We start from the raw sequence: 20,850 nt of genomic DNA, 5'->3' as shown, positions 1-20,850 counted from the left end.
TCTAGAAAACATGTAACTAGGCCTAGTATAGTACAGACCTAGAAACAAAATTTGGGCGACCTAATGTTACAAAGTTCCAGATACAACGCAATACGCATGTGCAGTTAACAAGAGCGCTTAAATGTATGCTACTTGTGTACAGTCTTGCGAAGCTTGTTGCCTACATAGAGAGGAGTACTGCTACCAAGATTCTGCCCAATTTTTAATTCCGTATCTGTACATAAGACGTCTGTAGTTTCTTGGGGTTCGTACAGGGAAATGAAAAGTAAAGGTAGTAAGATGATTTACAATATATATATATATATATATATATATATATATATATATCCCTATTAACATACTGTACATTAACATTGTATTTGGAAGCATAACCATAAGAAAATGTACTAAGATGATTTACAAAATAAAGAAAAAGAAAAATATCCCTATTAACATGCTGTATATTAACATTGTATTTAGAAGCATAACCATAAGAAAAGGTAGTAAGTGAGATGATTTACAAAATAAAGAAAAATATCCCTATTGACATACTGTAGGCCTACATTAACATTGTATTTGGAATCATAACCATAAGAAAAGGTAGTAAGATGATTTACAAAATAAAGAAAACGAAAAAATATCCCTATTAACATGCTGTAAATTAACATTGTATTTAGAAGCATAACCATAAGAAAAGGTAGTAAGTGAGATGATTTACAAAATAAAGAAAAATATCCCTATTAACATACTGTAGGCCTACATTAACATTGTATTTGGAATCATAACCATAAGAAAAGGTAGTAAGATGATTTACAAAATAAAGAAAACGAAAAATATCCCTATTAACATGCTGTAAATTAATATTGTATTTAGAAGCATAACCATAAGAAAAGGTAGTAGCTAAGATGATTTACAAAATAAAGAAAAATATCCCTATTAACATACTGTAAATTAACATTGTATTTAAAAATATAACCATAAGAAAAGGTACTAAGTAAGATGATTTACAAAATAAAGAAAAAAATCCCTATGAACATACTGTACATTAACATTGTATTTAGAAGCATAACCATAAGAAAAGGTAGCAAGTAAGATGATTTAAAAAAATGAAGAAAAATATCCCTATTAACATACTGTACATTGACATTGTATTTAGAAGCATAACCACAAGAAAAAGTAGTAAGTAAGTTGATTTTAAAAAAATGAAGAAAAATATTCCTATTAACATACTGTACATTAACATTGTATTTAGAAGCATAACCATAAGAAAAAGTAGTAAGTAAGTTGATTAACAAAATAAAAAAAATATATTCCTATTAACATACTGTACATTAATAGTGAATTTAGAAGCATACCATAAGAAACGTTGAACGTAATAATGAAAAAAAATGTTTCAGTAATTATGAAATAAAAAAATGGTGCTATAAATGTTTCTGTTTTTGAGAAAGTAGCTTCTCTACATTGGATGGAAACTGATATTTTATTTTTAATTTCAAGCCGTTTTCTCGCTTTTGCTTTGAAGCGAAACTAACTCCAACTCTCTTATTTTAAATCGAATACCCAATATTTTTTTTATATTTTCGAATAATGCTCATTAAGAGTTTTTCAAAAAGTACTCACACTGGATACTTCTGTAGGCCTACAAATTTATTGCTGCTAAATCAAGAAAACAGAAGAGTGTTTGTCTGACGAATAATACGAGTAAAACGCTTCTTTTGTTTACTGTGGAGTAGCCTAACAGTTAGCACGCCCGACCCTGAAACGAGCGGGCCCGGGTTCAAATCCTGATTGGGATAAGTTACCTGGTTAGGGTTTCTCTCAACTAATTGAAGCAGAATTTCTGGGTAACGTTTGGCGTTGGACCCCGGACTCATATCGTCGCCATTAACTCACATATCTTTATCATCATCCATGCAACAGCGCGGGTTAAGTTCACGGTGCGGCGTGCTGTATTTGTACAAGAGCGTGGCCATTCGGCTACCCAATCATTCACAGAATAGGAGTGGTAAGGACAATAAGTCTCAAGTTGCAGTGTAAGCCTTCGGGTTCCTCCTCCGTACAAGAAAGAGAGAGAGAGAGAAAAAAAAACATGTTATTATTCTTTTCTAGAACGTTTTTGGCATGAGAGAGATACTTAAAGCACAATCCCATCTTATGTTATATTATGTGTGGAGTGTATGGTGCAGAAACATGGACATTACGGCGAAATAGAGAGAAGCGAATAGAAGCATTTGAAATGTCGATATGGAGAAGGATGGAACGTGTGAAATGGACAGACAGAATAAGAAACGAAGCTGTGTTGGAAAGAGCGGATGAGAAAGAATGACGCTGAAACTGATCAGAAAGAGGAAAAGGAATTGGCTGGGTCACTGGTTGAGGAGAAATTTTCTTCTGGAGGAATGGTGAACGCGAGAAGAGATCGGGGCAGAAGAAATCAGATGATAGACGACATTAAGATAATTGTATGGATCACTAACACTATCAATGAATGAATATAGCTTGCACTAATGCGAGGTAAATCAACCGTAAATTATGGATAGTCAAGTAATTTCGTAGGATAACGATATCTATACTAATAATAAATCTGTAGCCGAAATTTTTTTGGTAATTTTCGATTTTCCAAAAATAATTGGTCCTAACATATATAATTAACCACCCTGAAACCGAAAATAGCTTTTTTGAAATTTTTGTTTGTATGTCTGTCTGTCTGTATGTTTGTTACCTTTTCACGCGATAATGGCTTAACGGATTTCGATGAAAATTGAAATATAAATTAAGTTCATTGTAACTTAGATTTTAGGCTATATGGCATTCAAAATACATTATTTAAAAGGGGGGTTATAAGGAGGCCTGAATTAAATAAATCGAAATATCTCGCTTATTATTGATTTTTGTGAAAAATGTTACATAACAAAAGTTTCTTTAAAACTAATTTGCGATAAGTTTTATTCCTTGAAAAATTTTGATAGGACTGATATTTAATGAGATAAATGAGTTTTAAAATTAAAGTAACTGCCATCTAAGGCCGTGTAATGAATTAAAAAACAAATGACTTCGTCTATAAGGGACCTTGGACAGCAACAATCGAAAGCTATGAAAGATAGCCTACAGAGAATGTGTCTGTGTTTGTATGAAGTAATATCGGAAGCTAAATTAACCGATTTGTATAATTAATTATTATTTCACCATTGGAAAGTGTAGTTTCTCTAGATGGACATAATGCTATAATGTTATTACAGTAACTTCTGATATAATATAATATAATATAATATAATATAATATAATATAATATAATATAATATAATATAATATAATATAATATAATATAATATAATATAATATGTAATATTATATAATATAATTTATTTGAAGCGCCATTTACTGAATACGTAGAAAACAAGAGTTAAAATTAAGTTATTACCATAATTCAATGGAAACCTATAACAAGTAAAATAAAGTATACACATTAAATCTAAATGATGTCAATGTTCATTAAACTATGGTTGCATGTAATAAAAATTAGAAACATGTTAAAGGAATTGTCATTGCACCAAATGAGTGTCTCTGGACCAAAATGATCTCATTTTAATTATTTGGATGCAATTTAAATTAAGTAACAAATTAAACGATTTATCCTTCTATCAAACACGAATGTTCCCTGGATCAAATGTCCTATTTTAATTATGTAATTACTTTATATTTTATTTCTAACGGGTGCAGCGGAGCGCACGGGAACGGCTAGTAGTGAATAATTTTTCTTAAACCTAACGCAAAGAGAAAAAAGCGTTCGTCGATTGTTATTCCGAGATATTAATTTAGAATAGGACAGTTACAATTATCATTTGTACTATAGTATATCATTAACGCAAAATAACTCATAAACATAAAGCAATAATTCATACTGATTTTGTTGTCCGCAATGTGCTGTAGACGCTAGACACCTCATCGTTGTAATGTTGGCAGCACCGGAATGACCTTTCTCTCTGCTGCGCGCGCGGCCGAGAAGTGGGTTTCGTAGTAGTGTTTTGTTTTTTGTGTGGCTGTAGTTGTACTCGGCTCAGTCCGCCCGTTGGGTGCTCGCCTATGTTGTGGTTTAGTACGCATTGCGTCGAGTGCGTAATTGTGAAGGAGGTGCTTTTAAAACTGTGTGACGCTGTGATGTCTCCACGTGTGCTAATTGCAAAACAGAATTGCTTATGTGCGTAGCCTAAGCGCTGTATGGAACCTTGTGTATTGTTACGCATGGAGAAGAGTGTTGTCTGTGACATTTCCTGCACAACAAACACATGCCATGTGGGTTTTCGTGAAATGTGTTGTGTAAGAAGATGTGGTGATTTTACTGCTTTGAAGAATCGTTTCTTTTATTAGATTTCTATTGAGATTAACTTGTGACAGTGAAGTTTTAAAAATATACAAGATAGTGACGCTTCACAATAATGAAGAATTAGGTTATGACAGCCCTGAGATCGAGCCGGGAGCGGTACGTAATTTGGATTAACCTCGTTTAAGGTGAGCATAATATAATTTATTAATGCAGCTGATTGTAATGAATTCTCATATACAAGAATACCGGTAAGAAAATGCACGTGGAAGGTAGAAATATATTATTTATATTCAGTAAACAGAATGTGTACTACTTGTTCATTGAATCTATTTATTTTTTTTTTTAATGCAGAAGATTATTTTGTCCAGCTTGCGTATTGTTGAATGAAGAATGCCACTATTATAAGCTAATATGTCAATATCTTGTAAATATACTTTCTAGAGAAAGATTTAAGAGAGTCAAGACATAAAAATATAGACCTATCAAATAATTAAAGTTTTTTAGTACTCTTGTGTGAGAACATTACCTTCTTTTTATGACCTATAAATATCTAGGACGGAATGGGTTTTGGAGTTAAATTTCAAATTCGGAAAATGATAAATACAATAAAAACAACATCGCGAGAAGTTAAGTAGACCTATTATAGTAATGTTTACATATTAATAAGCAAATAATATTACATTAAATGGAAAATGCAGTCTTAAACGTTGAGGACTTTAATATCTGTTTCTTACAACTGCAGTAATTAATAATTGAGTGAATAAATTAATAACTGAGTGACTGAATAAATTAATAATCGAGTCAATGAATAATTGAGTGACTGAATAAATTAATAATTGAGTCAATGAATAAATGAATAATTGAGTGATTGAATAAATGAATAACTGAGTGACTGAATAAATTAATAATCGAGTCAATGAATAATTGAGTGACTGAATAAATTAATAATTGAGTCAATGAATAAATGAATAATTGAGTGATTGAATAAATGAATAACTGAGTGACTGAATAAATTAATAATCGAGTCAATGAATAATTGATAAATGAATAATTGAGTGACTGAATAAATGAATAACTGAGCGACTGAATAAATTAATAATCGAGTCGATGAATAATTGACTTAGTAAATGAATAATTGACTGAGTAAATGAATAATTGAGTGACTGAATAAATTAATAATTGAGTCAATGAATGAAATAATGATTGAGTCAATGAATAATTGAGTGACTGAATAAATTAATAATTGAGTCAGTGAATAATTGAGTGACTGAATAAATGAATAATTGAGTGACTAAATAAATGAATAATTGAGTGGCTGAATAAATGAATAATTGAGTAACTGAATAAATTAATAATTGAATGACTAAATAAATTAATAGTTGAGTGACTGAATAAATAATTGAGTGACTGAATAAATTAATAATTGAGCCAATGAGTGAATGACTAGATGAATGATTGAATGAATGACTAGATAAATCAGTGAGTGACTGAATGAACTAATTAATAAAATACCGGTAATTAAACAATATAATAAAGATGAATTTTGTGCATAGGCCGCCTCTAGGACATTATGACTGCCTGTGGAGATAGGATTCAGTTTTAGGCATATGCGTATTTTTTTAGTTGGTTATTTAACGACGATGTATCAACTACTCCGTTATTTAGCGGAATTGGTGATAGCGAAATGGTATTTGGCGAGATAAGGCCGAGGATTCGCCTTACAGTTGAGAAAAATCTCGTAAAAAACCCAATTCTGTAATCAGCCCAAGCGGGAATCGAACCCACACCGGAGCACAGCTCCAGATCAGAAGGCGAGCGCCTCAGCCTACTGACCTACGCCGGTGGCTCATACCCGTAATAATACGTTTTAAAATCTACTACAATAATTTTATCCACGCATATTCTACATTATCTTTAGCCTACATATTCAAGTACATGAAGGAACTGTGGATTACTACTAAAATTGTGTGTAGGGCTCATTATTATAATAGCAACAAGGTTATCTTTAGCAAAAACTCGTGAGTTTGTCACTGCGATAACAGAATTTCAGAATTCTTAAATGCCATTATAAGTTAAATTTCCTGGTATATCCTGGTCTTTCAGTCAGACTTTCTTTAGGTACCATTTTCGGTGTTATTTCCTTATTTCCATTATTGAACCGACATCTTATCTGTCAGATCCAGAATAGCATTTGTATTGTTAGTGTCATTAAATAAAATACCAAAATGCAGTTATGTAATTTACAGATTGATTATTTATTTTATACGAGGCTTGTTTACAGTAATATAGTAATATTTATGAAGTTATTTTCATTGCAATATTAACGAAAGATTTGTCAGCCAGATAAGGACAAATTCAGATGTGGGGCAAGCTTTCAGAGTACTGGATTACTCAGGGGTAGTTCCACAGTCTAATATATACAGTCGCGAAGCTCAATACGTAGTAAATATGCAAACATTAGATAGTTGCTCACCACTAGGATCGCTAATATCGCCTCATTACAGGCAATGCAAAATAGTACCGTAACAGTCTATTGTTTCTAGCACCCTCAAAACTCAAGCTTCGTGACTGTATATAGTAGACTGTGGTAGTTCCTTGTATAATTCGTATTCCATCCGTAGTCTGTTGTTCTCAACTACTGTCATCTCTGGAACTCTCTACCACAACATGTCAGAGACTGTCGGACATTATCCAGTTTCAAAAATAAACTAAAATTGCACTTTTTCAATTCAGATTCCTTTTCTCTTCGATAGTTTTGTAAAAATATATATATTTCTTTTCCTTCCTTCCTTCCTTCCTCCCCCCCCCCCCTTTTTCTCTTCATCACCAGATGAATTTATTATCATACCCATTTTATTGTGCATTTTATTTAATTTTCGTATTTTTTCCTTCTTTTTTATTATTATTTCACTACATTCCATTTTGTTGTATTCTTCCTTACGTTTTCCCTATTAACTATTTGTACTGAGTTGCTTTTATTGTATTCCAATCTTTAGATTTGTATTTTACTTTCTTTTTTCTATTGTGGTAGGTATTATTTTCATGTTGTTTAGTGTCGATTTTGTTATGCTATTATTTTTTTGTCATATGATAGTAACTTATTCTGTTCAACTTTTTGTTAAATTCTCATTGCTTGTATACTTTGTGACCAGGTAGAGTGTAAGAGAAGACCCTATGCCTTAACTCTACCAGTATGAATGAATAAATAAATAAATATAACCGTTTTACAAAGGCCATATAACTTCTCGGATTAAAAGAATCGTTACTGGTAGTATTTAAAAACTTCCTACTTACAAAGATAGACTAACTTATGGAAATAATGTTAAGCTTTTATTTTAATATATCGTCGTTGTTCCTGCAATAACTTCTATGTGACATATTTATCGATTTTCAGATTTTTGCTCTATTAAATACCTTAAATAGTGATATAGCAAATCATAAAATCTCCTATATGTAATTATATTTCTTTGTTTCGAAAATGTAAGCATTCACAGTCTCCTACGTACGGCTGCCATATGATGAATAAATGTATTTTTTTCTTCCTACTGAAAAATTTTATACTTTGCACATAGAAGTTATTGCAGGAACGACGATATCATAGAACTGAAATCAGCACCAAAGCATATGTCTGGGCTTAACACCATATGAACACAAAAGGACAAGGGGGTTTTCATGTTGTAGGTTCGACATATGGACCGGGTATCTAACTAAAACAGCCGTGGCGAAAATGTAATCGTGCGCCGAGCCACTGTGTAACCTGCAACGTGCATAGCAGCTATGGAGGGAGGTGGACACCCGAAGGGGAAGTCAAGCAACTGTCTGACTTATTAACGGATTTCATTTTCCTTACGTCAAGCACTTAAATATAATTTTATAGAGTAGGCCTATAAGGTTAGAAGCTATTGTTTATTACGTGTAACGAAGAAAGAAATGAACAAGAAAACATATGACACATTATCACAATCTAAAGTTAACTGTCTTCAGAATGTCTCTGCGACAGAGTTTCAAAATCAGGAATTATGTCACTTACTGCTAGTCGTAATTGATCACGAAGGTATTTGTCTGTCAGTCGTAATCTAAATTAGGTTTTTACTATTTTCATTGTTGAAAATAATTTTTCACAAAGGTAAATTGTAGCGAACATGGATTCAACAGAGCAAGCGAAAGAACGAAGCTTCGGATATTTATTTTTTGGCAAAGATTTGAGAAGTTCAACATTTGTCAAGTCCTTAGGCCTACAGGTAATTTCCTAGTACCCGGTACTCATTACATAGGTCGTTTTTGTGTTTATACAGTGGTTCCTTTCTTAAAAGAAAAACGATAAAAGTATTTTCTTTCCTCGGAAATGAACTACAACCTAAACTAACCTAACATAACCTAACCTAAGAACACATTATTATAGATAACGATAAAAATATTTTCTTTTGTCGGAAATGAACTACAACCTAAACTAACCTAACCTAAGAACACATTCAAAAATGTATTACAAACTGACTAGAATTACATCTAGTAACAAACTATTAAAATTCTTTTCAGAAACGAGCCACTGTGTAAACATAAAAACGACCTATGTAACGAGTAGCGGGTACTAGGAAACTACCGGCCTCTACATCTAGCTTTCATTGTAACATTAGGCTGCATTGTAAATCTGTGACTTTAAATTGAAGACCTAACCGCATTATTCGTACATCTGCTGAAAAAGGATCGAACTAATAATAATAATAATAATAATAATAATAATAATAATAATAATAACAACAACAACACAGTCTTTTAATGTTTCATGAGTAACATGTAGTATAATGCTGTTTTATGTTACCTACAACCGTTTTCCTCGAAATACTTGTGAACAAATCATACATTTAATATTCTCACCATATTGGCAGCAAAAAAACGCGTCCTCCCATCCTACTTGAAACTTTCGTTTTTGTAGAGGTACATGGTTTCGAGAGAGACATTGCGACGATACGCCATTCGCAGGTCAGAGACAAATACAAATGGAACGGAGTTTGACTCCAGTGAGTGAGAAGGTGGGGGTTGGGGGAGCAAGAGACATGCACAGCTATCATTGCGAGCCACAATGTGCTCGTGAGTTACATTTTCGCCACGGCTGAACTAAAACAACCGATAAACGTGGATATTCTGGTCGAGTTACGAACCCAAAACTTGGGCTTTCAGACGCCGCCGTTAAAGCTGTGTCTTAACGCGGCTGCTCCGGATGTACGGGATTCATGGTTGGATTTGTTCTGTGTAATGTATTTAATGTGCCTACTCGTTACGGTTCACTTCGTATTGCTTTTCTGTAGATATTATTTACGAGGCGCACAGTGAAACTCATAAACAACCGTTAACGTAACAGGATTTCATTCATGTTGAATCAGATGTGATTTTAATAGAAACGTGCAAGAACAGACTGTTAGTTTTCTTTGAAAACAACCTTACATATACTTTGCGGTAAAGTTGTCGGATGTATTTATTTCCAAACGTGTGTTGCATTATGCTTTTCGTGGCCCCTCGGTCTGCTCCGTCTATCAAACACAGTGCCGTTCTTTGTGACGGTGCACTTTGACGCTGAACTTGCAAGATCCTCATTTAATGAAGCCACAGTCATATGGAACCAGTTGCATGCAGATGAGAATAAAATCCGCCTGTTGCTTACATACCTACCACAATATCCCATGCTGTATGGCCAGCCACAGTGACTCCTGATGTGGACAAGTTAATGGTTGGGATTTTCTCGGGGTTACTCCGTTTCCTCATAAGTATCAACATCTTACCGGCCGCTTTTCATCCTACTGTATTGCGTCATTACAATTATACAACTTAACAAAATAAGTCATAATAATAATAATAATAATAATAATAATAATAATAATAATAATAATATGAAAAACATTTTCAGCGGAAAACTTCCTCCTCATATCACTGTGTCTACACCAGTATCTATCATAGGTTTCGAGGTTAGATGAAAAGAAAAGAAATGATGAAAATTTATTTTTCGCGAGATTTTCAAAAATGAAAAATGAATAAAAATTACAAATCCCAACAGATTCCTCTAATTTCTTTTAAAAAATGTTAAATTCACGTATCTGCCCACATAGGCCTATGTATAAAAAATTTCATTGTGTCATGCAGAGAAACATAAGTTTGTTAGTGTATAACTACGAAATGGGGGGGGGGAAAAAAAAAACATTTTAATCATTTCAAACATTTTCTCTTTACAGAGATGTGATTCAGAAGCTATGATGATCTGAAAAATATATTTAGACCTACCATTTATAATGAATAGGGACCGTATTGTCCCATGGTGTACAGGGATAAGGTTAGTTGTTCATAGACTATATTGGTGTGACGTCATGTTGGCGCGTGGCACAGATACTATGAGGGAACACTTGTATCTTGTTTGTTCTGTAGTTGACGTTCTATTAATAATTCAAAATTTGACCTTGGAGACTGTTGAAAATGTTATGTTTTATTTAACGACGCTCGCAACTGCAGAGGTTATATCAGCGTTACCGGATGTGCCGGAGTTTTGTCCCGCAGGAGTTCTTTTACATGCCAGTAAATCTACTGACATGAGCCTGTCGCACTTAAGCACACTTAAATTCCATCGACCTGGCCCGGGATCGAACACGCAACCTTGGGCATAAAAGGCCAGCGAGAATGTTGAAAATGCTTTCTGTTGATAAAGATTGATACTATGATTACCTTTCCTACAATTTAAATTATTTGTTCATCTATTTATTTGATTTATTTTTACTGGTACTAGCAGAGTTAAGGCCATAAGGCCTTCTCTTCCACTCAACGAGTATAAAATATATCAAATATAAATAAGAGCAATACAGAAAACAATAGAATAATAATAACAATAATAATAATCATAATAGTAAGAGCAAAATATAGACGTATTTAGTTACATGTAATAATTCTAAAGCGTTGAACAAGTGCAATTTAATGTTAAATAAGACAATTTGGATCGAAGGAATGATTGACATAATGAAGGGAAATTGATATATTAAAAATAAATATTCTAAATGGAAATTTCTGAAGAAAGATCATATTCTAGAGACGAAAAGCAGTCTTTCTGACAATCAGCTTTTGAAAGTGCTAAATGTCTGTCAGCTCTTTACAGTATGCACACTAAAATACGCTATTTTCACTATTACACTATTATAAAGAATGAAGACTTACATTGATCAAACATTATTTACACTATCGTACGCAACTTACAAAATAAGTAGTTTTTAGTATTATGAAATAAAATACCTTGCATTACAACACACAACGCTGTACATAAGCGTAATAGTATAGATCAATGTAGGCCTACATTCTGTAGTGTAAATACAGTAGTAAAAAGAGAGTATTATAGTGTACATGCTTTAAATAATTTAAATTGTGAATGTTAAAGTGGCCCATGTTTTGTTCTGCCCCACTTTACGAAACAAGAGTAGCTAAGCCGTCAGTCAACCTCTTCGCCTGCTAGACGCACGCACTCATTCACTTAAATAATCCAGTAATACTTATTCTTGTAGCATCCTAGGGCGAACTATATTTCGTTTTTCTCCGACTCAGCATTGCTGTTGTATAATTACATCAGTTCAGTTATAAAACTTACACTGATCAATAAGTCAAAAGAATTGTTTAATACAGGAAAAATTTTCAGGAGAATTTATATAATTATAATTTAATAGAAATATAAAAAAAATCAAACTAGGGAAATAGCTTAATAGGAGAAAATGTTTAGGAAAATTTATAATTGAGGCGTTCTCTGGAACAAGAACTTTACCAGCACTACAAATTCTTGAATTTGAGATAGTCTAAGCCTACAGAGCATTCAAACATTTTATATTTGATATATAATTGCGCAAAACGACATTCAAATATTTCTAGATGGCGCTGTGTTTGTTGGCGAGAAATAAGTATCTTATCAGGAGATACGTGTGTTATTAAGGATGAAATATATGCTGGAAATGGAAAAACGACGTAATGTACATTACGTTGTTATTCCAGGGAACCGCCTCAATTATGTCAGTACAATTATAAAACTTAGCAAAATTAATAAGCACAAAAAATCTTACTGGAAAAATGTTGAGCGGGAAAATGTTCCTCCTCAGGTCCATTGTAATCATTTCAAATATTTTATCTTTACGAAGATGTGATTTAGAAGATACGTTGGTCTGTGGAATAACGGCTAGCGCGTCTGGCCGCGAAACCAGGGTTCGATTTCCGGTCGGGGCAAGTTACCTGGTTGAGGTTTTTTCCGGGGTTTTCCCTCAACCCAATATGAGCAAATGCTGGGTAACTTTCGGTGCTGGACCCCGAACTCATTTCACCGTCATTATCACCTTCATATTATTCAGACGCTTAAATAACCTGAGATGTTGATACAGCGTCGTAAAATAACCTACTAAAAAAAAAAGATACGTTGGTGCTAATATAATATCTAGATTTACACTACAATATTAGTGACAGGGTTACCAACTCTCCCGTATTTCCCGAGATCTCGCGTATTTGCCTCTAATTTTTAACCGTTTCCCGGCTCCGTATTTTTCTTCTCTTCGATCATTTTTCTCCCTTATTTTTGCAATTTAATAATCGTTATTCTAAATATTTGATTTTGCCATGAATGATTGTTTATATGATGAATTTTGCTGTTCGAGAGATGCATTGAAATGCGCAGTCTATTCGGAATGTAATTCTTCCCGAAAATGGGTTTTAGTGCCCACCTGTTTAAAATGAAACAACATTAATATTATAATTTTGGAAAAACGGCTAGTTTTGTACTATGCATAACAAATAGTAATGTTCATACGAAGGGATGTTTTATCTCGTGAACAATAATTGGACAGATGTTCAAAATAGGAGTACTGTACTCCAACCACGAGAAAGTCTCCAGGGAATGAAACGAAGCGGGGTGGTGCTGTGAATGAATGTTGTCATAAGGTCACACACGTGGGTACTCATATCTCTATTGGCTATCTCTCAAAGCACAAACCATAACATTGACACACACATTTTATACTACCCTAGTTACAAAATTAGATCACTGTTAATCTCCTGGTCTTTTAATCCCTCCATGCAGGAAATAACATATGCAGGAGAGCGCATGATTTTTAAACTGACGTTATAACTCTAATATTATCTATCTACTTCGCTCCAATAGATGACGCAATAGTAAGCACATTCCTTTCACGGTTTATCTCCTGGTTGGAGAACATCTAATCAAATCAGAGCTGCAAACTGCAATTGACTTCAACTATTACGCGAGACAAGATCTGTTTCAAAATACTCTTAATTTAAGCCTAGCTGCCGAAGTGTTGAATACTGTTGTGTTTTATTATTTATTTATTTATTTAACCTGGTAGAGATAAGGCCATCAGGCCTTCTCTTTCCCTCTACCAGGGGATTACAACTACAATAGTAACTGAACGGAATAATTTTCCAATTTTCTAGTGGAATTTTGTCGATATCTTAATCTCCCGTATTTTCTTTAAAAAAGTTGGCAACCCTAATGACAGATCATCTCTCGACTACTATTGTAGTCACCTGCAAGACTAAAACCAGACTAAAAAGTACGATTCAGTCTATCTTCGTGACATTTTTAATTTTGAGAAAGTAAACACTGTGTGTAAGAGAGATTACTGTATATATCATGTTAGATAAGAGACTTTATTGCACAGACATAGACTGTAGGGCGCTAAAGTCAGCCCTTGTTACGTAACCAAACTCTGCAACTTATTTCAGATTCATAAAGCGCGAAGTTCGGAGAGAGAGAGAGACGCTTGGTCTCCAATATCGGCCGACCCTCATCAGTTATGCATAGTTATTATTACAGCACCTGGTTTCGCAGCGTGGACTCAAGGTTAATTATGCGAATGCTTTATCTCTGGTGATAAAATAACGAAAACAGGCAGATATGAATGCACTGGACAGCAGTGATAACCAGAGAATTTAGCAATCCTTTACCGTTTTTACCTTGTATCTTATCTTCTGTCAAACAATTTGTGTTGTCTCAAAAATAAAATTATTATTATTATTATTATTATTATTATTATTATTATTATTATTATTGGAGGATTGACTGTTATAGCTTATTTCATTCCATTCACTAGAGCCACTCAATATCCAATAACTAATTGTATTGGATTGGAGCATAATTTCGTAGCGTTTTTCTGTACTTTCATTCACTTTAACAGCCGTGGCGAGAACGTGACTCGCGAGACATTGTGACTCGCAGTGATTCTCTTGCTTCTAACCTCCGCCAACCCCCACCCTCTCACTCACTGGAGTCAAACTCCGTTCCATTTGTGTTTGTCTCTGACCTGCGAGTGTCATATGTCTCTCTCGAAACCATGTACGAAAGTTCCAAGTAGGATGGGAGGACGCATTTTTTTGCTGTCAATATGATGAGGTATTTTATTTACAATTTCAAATTACTGTAACTCTGAAAATATTGAGATTAGGGCAAATGTTTGTGACAATTTTTGCTCAGAATGTCCTCGGAAATAATCTCCGTATGTAACGGTAAATCCTTGTGAATCACCCTGTAGATTAGACTAAGTATAAATTGTTCTAATAATTGATAATATCAGCGGTTTCCTGCTAAACCTAATGCTATTTACAATCATTAAAGGAGGATGACATTTAGAATTCTATAATGCGGGTATATTTATGTACCATTGGCGACACTGACTACTATCTTCGTTATCTATTTATAGGAGTAGTCTAATAGCTAAGGAAGTAACACTTACACGAACAATTTATCGATCACTATCTACTAGTAGGAGTGGGGTATCTTTGAACGCAAGTGTACACTGCTCTCCGTACGAAATAGATTCGAATAAATGCCCGTTTTGAGAAATTCTCGTGCCGTGTGAGCGGCATTAAAAGCGAAGGCCGTAGTACATGCAACTTCAAAGCCGCATCGTAACATTTGTGTACACCAAGGCGTAATTTATTTATTTATTTTTTCTAAATTTTTCTCCTTGCTGTAAATCGTTAAGCTGGTACATTAAGCCATAAACATAGGCAAACAAGTTAGGATCTAAAAGAATCTTTTTGTTGTGATTGACGAAAATACCTGTCACGAGAGAGGACTCTTGTTTCATGAATTTGAAAGTCGCTACCATAAATGGCTGTCAGAATGCCGCAAAGCATTCCTCGATCGTCGAGGAGACATTCCCAACGTGCCCGGGTTTTAGTCTAGTAGTTGTGGACCTGAGAAAGAACCCACGGGAGAAAGATCTGTGAAATAGTGAAATCCTGAGAAAGACGTGTGTCCCACGATTGCTGGTACACCACTTTCTTGAACAATAGAAACACAGCACGCTCGTTTGTTAGATACTTGAAATTCTATATAATACTCGTAACAATAATAGAAGAATGAGACCTGATATCAAGTATGATTTATTGGACTCAGACTATTTAATGAGATTGTGGGTATAGGACAGTAGAAACAAGTTTCTTTAGAGGCCTAGAGTATTTTGGCTCCATTTAGGCCTACTTTTGCTTGTTTTTTTTTGTGTTTGTGTTTTCTTATGTGTGTTTTTTTATGTGTGCGTGTGCTTTTGTGTGACACGTGTTCAATAATATCCGAATAATTAGATTCAAAAGGGAAATATACTGCTATGTGTCATTTTTATAGAGAAAGCTTTAGAAGGTTCACAGTCTTGTTTTACACTATTGTGCTCGAAATCTTTGGGTTATGTCAATATTTGAGTGTGGTAGCCCTGTTTGAACGAGCGTTGAGTGACTCTTCCTATTGCAGATACCTATGCATCTTCAGCCGTCTTACATGTCGTACCAACATAACTTAGAGACATTACGAATGTTTACGCTAGTTTGCAATGTTCCAGCGGGATAAAAATTCGACCATTTTCATATCTCAGGAAAGTGCGTAGAGGTAAGGAAATGGAGTGTTATGACAGGTTAGGTTAGTTTAGACTTTTATTTTTTTTATTTTATTAGGTTATTTTACGACACTGTATCTACATCTAAGGTTATTTAGCGTCTGAAGAGATGAAGGTGATCATGACGGTGAAATGAGTCCGGGGTCCAGCACCGAAAGTTACCCAGCATTTGCGCATATTGGGTTGAGGGAAAACCCCGGAAAAAAAACTCAACCAGGTAACTTGCCCCGACCGGGATTCGAACCCGGGCCACCTGGTTTCACGGCCAGATGCGCTGACCGTTACTTCACAGGTGTGGACTTAGACTTTTATTATGTCTTATGTACTTATGCGACAGGTTAGGTTACGGTAGTTTAGGATTTTGTTATGCCTTGTATAGGTAAATCTGTGACAGGTTAGGTTAGGTTGTTTAGGATTTTAGTGACAGATTAGGCTAGTTTAGGCTTTTATTATGCTTTGCATATACGAAACTGTAACAGATTAGGTTAGGATAGTTTAATTTATACCCGAACCCACACTTTCAGAAGTCGAAATTGCGATAGAAAATCTGAAAAAGTACAAGTCTCCAGGTATCGATCAAATTCCAGCAGAATTAATACAAGAGGGTGGAAGGGCATTAGATAGCCAAATTTATAAACTTGTGCTTGCTATTTGGGAAAAGGAAATTGTACCAGAACAATGGAAGGAGTCCATAATTGTACCTATTTTTAAAAAGGGGGACAAAACCAACTGTGGTAACTTTCGAGGAATATCACTTTTGTTGACGTCGTACAAAATTTTGTCCAATATTCTTTTGAGAAGATTAACTCCGTACGTAGATGAAATTATTGGGGATCATCAGTGCGGTTTTCGGCGTAATAGATAGACTATTGATCAGATTTTTTGTATTCGACAGATAATGGAGAAAAAATGGGAGTATAAGGGTACAGTACATCAGTTATTCATAGATTTCAAAAAGGCATATGACTCGGTTAAGAGGGAAGTATTATATGATATTCTTATTGAATTTGGTATTCCCAAGAAACTAGTTCGATTAATTAAAATGTGTCTCAGTGAAACATACAGCAGAGTCCGTATAGGTCAGTTTCTATCTAATGCTTTTCCAATTCACTGCGGGCTAAAGCAGGGAGATGCACTATCACCTTTACTTTTTAACTTCGCTTTAGAATATGCCATTAGGAAAGTTAGGGATAACAGAGAGGGTTTGGAATTGAACGGGTTACATCAGCTTCTTGTCTATGCAGATGACGTGAATATGTTAGGAGAAAATACACAAACGATTAGGGAAAACACGGAAATTTTACTTGAAACAAGTAAAGCGATCGGTTTGGAAGTAAATCCCGAAAAGACAAAGTATATGATTATGTCTCGTGACCAGAATATTGTACGAAATGGAAATATAAAAATTGGAAATTTATCCTTCGAAGAGGTGGAAAAATTCAAATATCTTGGAGCAACAGTAACAAATATAAATGACACTCGGGAGGAAATTAAACGCAGAATAAATATGGGAAATGCGTGTTATTATTTGGTTGAGAAGCTTTTATCATCCAGTCTGCTGTCCAAAAATCTGAAAGTTAGAATTTATTAAAACAATTGTATTACCGGTTGTTCTGTATGGTTGTGAAACTTGGACTCTCACTCTGAGAGAGGAACATAGGTTAAGGGTGTTTGAGAATAAGGTGCTTAGGAAAATATTTGGGGCTAAGAGGGATGAAGTTACAGGAGAATGGAGAAAGTTACACAACACAGAACTGCACGCATTGTATTCTTCACCTGACATAATTAGGAACTTAAAATCCAGACGTTTGAGATGGGTAGGGCATGTAGCACGTATGGGCGAATCCAGAAATGCATATAGAGTTTTAGTTGGGAGACCGGAGGGAAAAAGACCTTTAGGGAGGCCGAGACGTAGATGGGAGGATAATATTAAAATGGATTTGGGGAAGATGGGGTATGATGGTAGAGACTGGATTAATCTTGCACAGGATAGGGACCGCTGGCGGTCTTATGTGAGGGCGGCAATGAACCTTCAGGTTCCTTAAAAGCCATTTGTAAGTAAGTTATGCCTTGTATAGGCGAATCTGTGATACGTTAGGTTAGTTTAGGATTTTAGTGACAGGTTAGGTTAATTTAGGCTTTTATTATCCTCGTCAAGAAGGTAAAAGCGATTGAGTGTGACGCTCTTGAACAGGTAGTGATTTTTTGTTTTCTATGTTGGCAGTTCAAGTGCGTCGGTGTCTATTTAAAAATCGGCGGAAGTCGCTCAACGCTCGTTTCTCCCAAGCGAATATTGTAATAATCTCCATCTTGATCAGACATTTTTTTTTTTTTAATTTTTTCTGTGTTACGACATTTTTAGAAGAACTTGTGACTGTATGTTTGTATTTTATTTATATAGTGAAAGTAATAGGAGTAGTCTACTGTTAGCTCATAACCACCATTACAAGTATCCAAGCTCGATGCAAAGAAAGGAATGGATTAAAGCAGAAACAAGAGAAAAAAATTCAGGAGCTATATACCTACGTACATCTCTAGCTCTGGTAAATTAAATGCTGGGAAAACATTTTCTGCTGTCAAAGACTCCTGTTCGACATTTTGTCCTTGTTGTTTCTGGAAAAGAAAAGGGTGTCAAAACACCAGGAGTCAGAAGTGGAAAATTGACTGACATAAGAGCATTGTTAATGAACCAAGAGAGCATTGACTGGATGGAAGCTGTACTAGACTAAAGTTCACTACATCTCGTACAAGAAGTTATTGTTGAGTAAATTTTCCGAGGTTTTCCCCAGCCATAAAGCGAGTTTCGTTAATCTATGGTGATTACCTTGTCTCATCTATCACCAATTCCATCGACGCTAAATAACCTAGTAGTTGATGCAGCGTCGTTAAATAACCAAGTAAAAAAAGAAGTTGGATTTAAAATTTAACTTCAGAAATGTATGTATAATATTTTTCATACCTTAAATTTAATATCGTCTTGCTTTGACCTCAGCAAACTTAGGCTATCTATTAGTTGCAAATCAAGTTGCCGGGTTCGATACCCGGCCCCGGAACAATTTTTCCCGATTCCCGGTTGGGGCAAGTTACCTAGTTGAGGTTTTTCGGACCCAACGTGAGCAAATGCTGGGTAACTCTCGGTGCTGGACCCCGGACTCATTTCACCGGCATTATCACCTTCATCTCATTCAGACGCTAAATAACCTAAGATGTTGATAAAGCGTCGTAAAATAACCTACTAAAATAAAAAATAACAATTTTTCCCTCGAAATTATTCAAATCAACTTTACAGGAAGTTATACCTGAAAGCTTGATTTGCATACCTAATACACGTCACTTTTCGTTAACAGAAAACCACAATTTAAGTCACACAGAGTTAGTGTGCACACATTGTTGGTTGCTTGACGATTATCAGCCCACTTTGAGGTCTGTGGATATAGAGGGAAAAATTGGATCGGTGTCTGGTAGAGTTCCCGGGTAGCTCGGTTGGTAGAGCGTTGGTACGTTTAACCAAAGGTCCCGGGTTCGATACCCGGCCCCGGAACAATTTTTCCCTTGAAATTATTATCTATTAGTTCTTCGAAGTCCAGCTTTCTAGCCACGGATTGCATAGCTTACACACTACATTTGATCAATGTTATAATAGAAGCATAACCTGGGCCATGAATAAGTAATTAAGCCCCTTGACTAAAGAATGCATTTTTGGTGGCATCGACATAATTGTTTTAAGGGGAGATGTATTTTTTTGCCATTTTTATCGAGTAGTACGCAGAAAAATGTTAACATAAAAATAGTAATATACGTTAAAAGAGCGGTATGTTATACCGCTCGTGTATCGTACATTATTTTGTGCGAAGATCGTTTATTACATACCTGAAAGACGAATTTCTAATTAGTTGCAATGAAATCTCCATGTTGGTTTCTGTTTAATGACGGCAACTTCGGAAAACCAAAATATCTTTCTTCCACATTGTTGCTATAAAATATTTTCTGTGTTTCCTATACTCCAGCAGGCTGTGATATACGTCTGTCTTCCCCCCCCCCCACACTCTAATTGCGAACTTAAAACAAACGGTAAGGTTATGTAATGATTTATTTTTCATTTTAATATTTTAACAATATTATTTATATAACATATTGCAGTAATAACATCGGCATCTGGAATCTTGTTGATTTTTTTCACGGCTTCCTTAATGTTACTTGTATCAGGAATGCAATAAGTTTCGTGGAGTAGTAGAATTTACTTAATATTTGCAAATATTTAAAAACAATAATTAACATTTCAATTTAGGTGAAATTGCAGTGGTAAGTTTCCAATTTATAATTTTTACTATGTTAAACGTCTCTAAAAATAATATGTTAAAAGCCTAAAGCAGTAAAATGAATGTCGCGCTTAAGCAGTAAGAAGAGGGAAATTGTTATGTGTGTTACGTTGGGAATACTGAATGTGGTATTTCACACTTACCGCGCATTGGTTCTGTGCGGAAAACAAGCAAATACGCACGATCTGGCACAAAATCAATTTTGCGTCTTGAACTCTGAGGAAGGACTTGTGTCAGGCAGGAAGCCCAGACATTCGCTTCAAAATATTTGCTAGACGTTAATTGTTGAAATTCACGGTTGACTCTGAATTCGCCGCCT

General features: G+C 34.7%; 1 protein-coding gene across 1 annotated transcript in view; it reads left to right on the top strand.

Annotated features, from left to right (window-relative positions):
- The first annotated feature begins 3,989 nt into the window (after positions 1 to 3,989).
- Positions 3,990 to 20,850, top strand: part of ec (echinus) — a 419,892-nt gene continuing 403,031 nt past the window's right edge. Inside the window, exon 1 of the mRNA XM_069829354.1 lies at positions 3,990 to 4,488. The gene's annotated coding sequence lies outside the window, so the exon portion shown is untranslated. The remainder of the gene's footprint in view (positions 4,489 to 20,850) is intronic.

Source organism: Periplaneta americana, chromosome 6 (genome assembly GCF_040183065.1).
Source record: "Periplaneta americana isolate PAMFEO1 chromosome 6, P.americana_PAMFEO1_priV1, whole genome shotgun sequence".
NCBI classification, from domain to species: Eukaryota; Metazoa; Arthropoda; class Insecta; order Blattodea; family Blattidae; genus Periplaneta; species Periplaneta americana.
This window is presented reverse-complemented; position numbering and strand designations above follow the sequence as displayed.